We start from the raw sequence: 6,000 nt of genomic DNA, 5'->3' as shown, positions 1-6,000 counted from the left end.
CTGGCTTAGCTACATGTGGAGAAGCTTATTCTCAGAATGTTGGCTCCAAGCATTAATGCCTCAAACAGATCTAAAAGGCTTTAGAAGTTGGTATGAACCAAGAGAGGTCTCTAAAAGTCTCAATCTGTTGGGATGCTCAAGCCATTCTCTTTTTCCTTATAAAATTTGTGTTATAATTTGCATTGTGTTGTATTTGTGTTGTTTTCCTTTTAAAATTCACTACTTTTAAAGTTCGTGTTATTTGTCTTTAAAATTGTTTTGTGAGATGCCACATAGCATAGAAATAGAGGGCTGGCTTTGAAGTCAGGAAGACCTGGGTTGAGGCCTGCTTCTGGTACTTACTGGCTGTGTCATCCTGGGCAACCTCTCAGTGAGCCCTAGGCAACTGTCCCCTATAAGTTGTAGAGGAGATATTGATCTTTATTGGGGGAGAGGAAAGAAGGGAAAAACATTTATTAAGTACTTAGTATATGAGGTGAGGCAGTTAGATGGCTCAGCTGACAGAGTGCTGGGTCTGGAGTCAGGAAGACCTGAGTCTCAGAGACTTGGCTTTCCAAGTATGTGACTCTTACTAAGTTTGTGGCCGCAGACACTTACTAAGTGTGTGACCCTGGGCAAATCGTTGAATCTCTATTTGTCTTAATCTACTGTAGAAAGAAATGGCAAACCACTCCAATATCTTTGCCAAGAAAACTCCATGTACAGTATTGGTATACTATGGTCCACAGGGTCACAAAGAATCAGACATGACTGAAAGACTGAACAGCAATAACATATGAGGTTAAATCACTTACTCAAGGTCGTGCAACTAGTAAATGTCAGAGGCTGGATTTGAACTCAGGTCTTTCTGACTATGGAACTAGCATTCCATCTACTACATCACCTAGCTGCCTCGAGTAGAGGGAGTATCTCATTAGGAGTTGCTTATTCTGGTGAAAGCTCAGGGCCAACCAAAACCAACAAAAATTATTATAGATAATTTTAACTAAAACCACCTATATTTCAAATAATTCCTCTCCTCTCCCTCCACTCCCACACAGCCATCAGCCCTTTCTAACAAAGAATAACAAGAAAAGGGGAAAAAATAGTTTAGCAAAACCAATCAGCACATCAACTCCTTCTTATGGCTGATGCAATACTCCATATTAATATTCCTCCACTGCTACAAAAACAAGAGGGGGGATATATTTTCCCAACTGAGGCCAAGTGTTATATATAACATTTCAGTTCTTTCCATTTACTTCAGATGTTTTGAATTACAGTCCATGTTGTAGTCATTATGTACATTGATTTCTAGGTTTTGTTTACTTCATTCTGCATGAGTTCATATAAGTCATCTTATGCTTCTCTGAATCTGTCATCATTCTCTACATTCATTTTTCTCGTGTATAGTAATTCCTATTACATTCATGTTACAACTTGGTTAGCTTTTTCCCAATTGAAGAAGTCCATGGTTTTGAAAGGAGTTCGCCTAAAGCCTGAAAAAATCCACTGGCCAAAACTAATACCAATAAATAGCGGGAAATTTTAGTAAGTTAATCATAAATCATAGAATTTGGTTGCTGGAGCATCAGATACCCATTGATCTTAATGTTATATAGTCCTATTTCCCTGCTTGATGGATGAATTTCAGTGCTTTCTGCATAATAGGGACATAATAAATGTTGAATTGTCATATTGAACATCTAGTGAGATATTTGTAAAGTGCTTAACATAGTACCCGTCATGTAGTAGGCACTTAATAAATTACTGGTCTCTTCCCTTGCTTAAAGCCCCTAAGTATCTCTTATGGAGTTGGAAAAAATCCCTAATATTTCAATTTTTCAGGCAGAAACTACTCCATAAAGGCATCAAATCTATGCTGTAAATCAGCTTTGGAAGGGCTGATGAAAATGTTATGGACCATTGATGTTAGCAACTATGCAATCACTCTAATGAGGAGCAATTCCCCCCCCCCCCCAAGGATAGATTATGATTGACCAGGTTGAGTACAATGGGCAAGTCTTCAGAAAATGACTTAAAAAGTTATAATAATAATGAAAGACATGAATATAGAGTATAAAATTTGCACTTTAGATACACGATCTTAATTTTTTTGTTATAAACTTAAACATTAACCAACATGAATATTTTAATGAACAAAGAACAGAAAAGAGGATTACATATGAAACTGTGAACTTCTGATACATAATTTGCTTTTAAAATGTAAATTCTATTCAGTACAATAGTAATAAAATTGCTCTGTCTGTGCCCCCTTTGAACTTTCTTCTGTGTATTTTTTAATGTTTCATTAATGGTCTTTGATTACTTTTATTTTTTTCTGCCTCACACCCTTTCCCCACCAATTCCATGATCTCCACCCACCCCCAGCAGAAGTCCTCCTTTGTAAGTATAGTATAGTGAAAAATATCAATAGCTTTCTTATGTCTGTCAGTGTATGTCTTCTTCTGTGCTCACTTGTCAAGAGGAGGCTTCTGCAGATATGATCAGCCGCTACAATGATCAGACCTCTAAAGAGCCTTTCAAAGGTTTGTGGCTTTATATTATGGTAGTTATTCTGTAAATTGTTCTTTTGCTTGTTCCACTCTCTACAAGTCTTCCTAGGGTTCTCTGAATCCATCATATTAATTTTTTTCTGACAGTGCAATAATATTACATTGACAGATCATAGTTTGTTCAGCTGTTCCACAATTGATGGCCACCTGCTTTGTTTTCAGTTTTTATCTACAACAAAAGTGCTGCCATAAATATTCTTGTATGTATGCATCTTTTCTTTTGTCTTTTACCTGCATTATTTCATTTGAGTTTTCTCCAGTGAGAGATTGTGGCTTATATAGTAGAGATATCGTTCATTTTACAGATGATAGAACTGAGACTCTGTAATGGCAAGCAGGGTGGGACTTTTTCCTGTTTTTTTTGTTCTGAAGGGCTTCTCAGCACAAAGGCAATCAGGTGCCTTTGAGTCTTGCCTTTGTTTCATTCAAGAGTCTTGATTGAATCAGGAGTCTTTGATGACCTGCTTAAGTCACAGGAAGGCCTAGGTCACATGAGTTTTAGTCGCATGGTTGTGACACCCTCTGACTCTGAAGAAATGTATATATACTCTGAGGTTAGCATTTTGCTTGGGGCTCACTCGTTGGAAGAAAGTCCATGTGACTTAGCCAGACAAGAGTCTGGGTAGTAGCTGTTGGAACCCTGCCTTCCCCTCCCCACCCCACTTTGAAAACCCAGATGTTGGTTCTTCTCTCTCTGGTAACTATGTATGTATTGCTATGGACAGACTGATTTGTGTTATTTGCTCTGTTTATATAACTTCTGCTTGTAATTTGTTTGTATTCTCTCTGAAGTTCAGGGTGCTAACTTTTCCCCCTGAACTAAGTGAGTGATATATGTATGTTTAATTAAAGTGCGATTGTGAACCCCTTAAAGTTGCTTTCCTTAGAAAAGCAGATCAAAGGACCTGTGCTAGCAGCCCTCCTGTGTGCTGGTGTTATTGGCTTTACACAGTCACAATAGCAGCAAGTAGCAACATTGTTGTTACAGACTCAGAGAGTGACTTGCCCGTGGTTATAAAACTACATGATTCAAACTCAAGTGTTTCAACTCCAAGGATAGCACGCTTGACCATGCCGCAATAACTGGAGGGAATTGTTTAAAGAAAATATTAATTAGGCATAATTAAAATCCCCTGGTGAATCCTTTCCAGAAGAAAATACTCCATTCATAACAAAGATTGAAATAGCTGAGTTTTAACTGCTTATAGGATTCACTATAGACTTTTATGGTAGAAAGAAGCATTCTCCAGGGGAGAAACTTAAAACGTAATGTAGACTCTAGTGTTATTCACAATTTCTGACACCTTTGCATATCAGAGTGGTTTGTAAATTTGCCTTAGTCACACTGTATGAACTGTTATTTTAAAGTGGCTTCTCAGCCGCTGAATAAAGGATATTTCAAAATTTTGATATTTTCTTTGAAAGTTTCCAGCCAATGGCATGGATCTCAATCCATCCACAACTTCTAATCCTCCGTGAGTCTTGTCCACATCCTTGACAAATCTTTCATAGCTTTTGATGTTTTAAGGAACAATAGATCACAGGGATTGTCCTTTGTTATCCCTTCCTCTTGTGATTCTCTCAACTTCTTTTCCAAGTACGTCTTTGATATCTTTTATGTCATTTTTTGTGGCATAATTCTGATCTGCCTGGCTCCTATGTTCTGGCTCATGCTTGGTCAGCAGGTTTGTTCCTGGTCTTCTTATTTGCTGTCTTCCATTCCTTTCTCCCTTATATCTAGTCGTGCAGGAAGGGCCTCAGCCAACTAATATGGACTCCTGGAAAGTATTCCTTTTCCCTTTCCATCTGTACGTATTACCACCCTGAGTTCTCTCTGTAGGAAGTTTCTTCCAGTGTGAAGAGTAACTAGAAGGACCTTTAGCTTCTGGCTGATCCACACCCTTTAACCTTCAGCCCCCTTACGTTTTGCTAATCTGTCTTTAAGGTAAAGGACGCCTTATACCACTAAATTCAAGTTGATAACACATAGACCACCCCATTACAGATACTAGACTTTCTTTAACAATGCCAATGCTCAGCATTGATGATTCCAGAGTGAGACGGCAAAGCAGGTTTAGGTGGAGTTAATCAACATATAATTTGAATTGTCATGGTACCTAAAAGACATCCTCCATCTTCCCAATTCCTTTTGAAAAAAAAAAGGAATCATATTACCTCAAACATAAGTCCTACTGTTGAACTGAATTATTGCTAATCTGTATCTTGGCTATAATTATGAACAAACCTAAAAACAAGATGTGAACTATAATTTAGAAGAACATCGATTATCCCAGAAGTCTCATATGTTGGAAATTAGACAAGTAGTTGATAGGAACTGAAGATCTGAAGATTATTCACAAGGTACTTTGTATAAAATTTACCAGTTCTCTTCTTTCTCTCCAGACTCAGTAGGCTGGACTACACAGATGACAAGATACACTAATCATTATTCTCCTACCACAAATGATGACCAGCCAGAGCTGGAAGTGGTTCATGTAAGACACTATGAATCAGTTGTTAGTGTTAGAGGGAAACTTAGTGGTCCAAATAGTCCACACCCTCACTTTACGGATGAGAAAACTGAGCCCCACAAAGGGGGTGGGACTCATCTAAGGTCATTCAATCATATAGTGATTGGCTTGGGAAACATTTTTAGTCCATACCAATATTTGATGTAATTCAAATTGTTTTTCCCTATTCCCCGGGGAAGTGACTCTTCTTTATTGCTTTCCAATCAGCCTGTTTGGGAACGTGAGGGTATTGTTCTTTCTAAGTCACAGATCACCTTTGTATTGTCAAGGCAGCTTAAGAGTACTGAGGTACATATTGAGCGTCTTTTTTGGATAACGTGGTTAATTTAGGTATATAGGTCTCTTGGACACCACCTACAAATACTTTGCTGACATGCCTAAAGTTTACTCTTTCTTCTTCCTTCTGTCTTTCTCCATCTCTCCTTCCTTTCATCTCTTCTTCCTTCTTTCTCCCCTTCCTCTCTTTCTCCCTGCCCTTTTACTTCCTTCCTCCCTCTCTCCCTCCTTCCTTCTTCCCCCTCTCTCTCTCCCTCTTTCCTTCCTTTCTTCCTTGCTCTTCACCTCTCTTTCTTTTCCTTTTCCCTTCCTCTCTCCCTCTCCCTCCTTCTTTCAGTCCCTCTTTTCCTTCCTTCTTTGCTTCCTTCCCTCCTTCCTTCTTTCCCCCTTCTTCTCCCCATTCTCTCCCTCCTTTCAGCTTCCTTTTTTTCATTCTTCCATCCCTTCTATGAAAGAAATGAATGTTACACCTTTGTATTGCATTTGTATATACTCATGAGGCAGCAAGTACAATTTCACTGTAAAATATATGTATCATTATTAAGTAAGCACATATATGTGATATTCATATACATGTGCATAATGTTTTATTTTAAGGTTCCTTTGGAAGAAAATGTTTTCCTGAAGAAAAATAAAAC

At 38.2% G+C, this 6,000-nt stretch overlaps 1 pseudogene; it reads left to right on the top strand.

Moving 5' to 3' along the window:
* The first annotated feature begins 2,437 nt into the window (after positions 1–2,437).
* LOC118857753 overlaps positions 2,438–6,000 on the top strand; it is a 79,813-nt pseudogene continuing 76,250 nt past the window's right edge.

The sequence above is a fragment of the Trichosurus vulpecula genome, chromosome 7, assembly GCF_011100635.1.
Source record: "Trichosurus vulpecula isolate mTriVul1 chromosome 7, mTriVul1.pri, whole genome shotgun sequence".
NCBI classification, from domain to species: Eukaryota; Metazoa; Chordata; class Mammalia; order Diprotodontia; family Phalangeridae; genus Trichosurus; species Trichosurus vulpecula.
The sequence above is the reverse complement of the archived record's forward strand: the minus strand, read 5'-3'. Positions and strand labels throughout refer to the sequence as shown.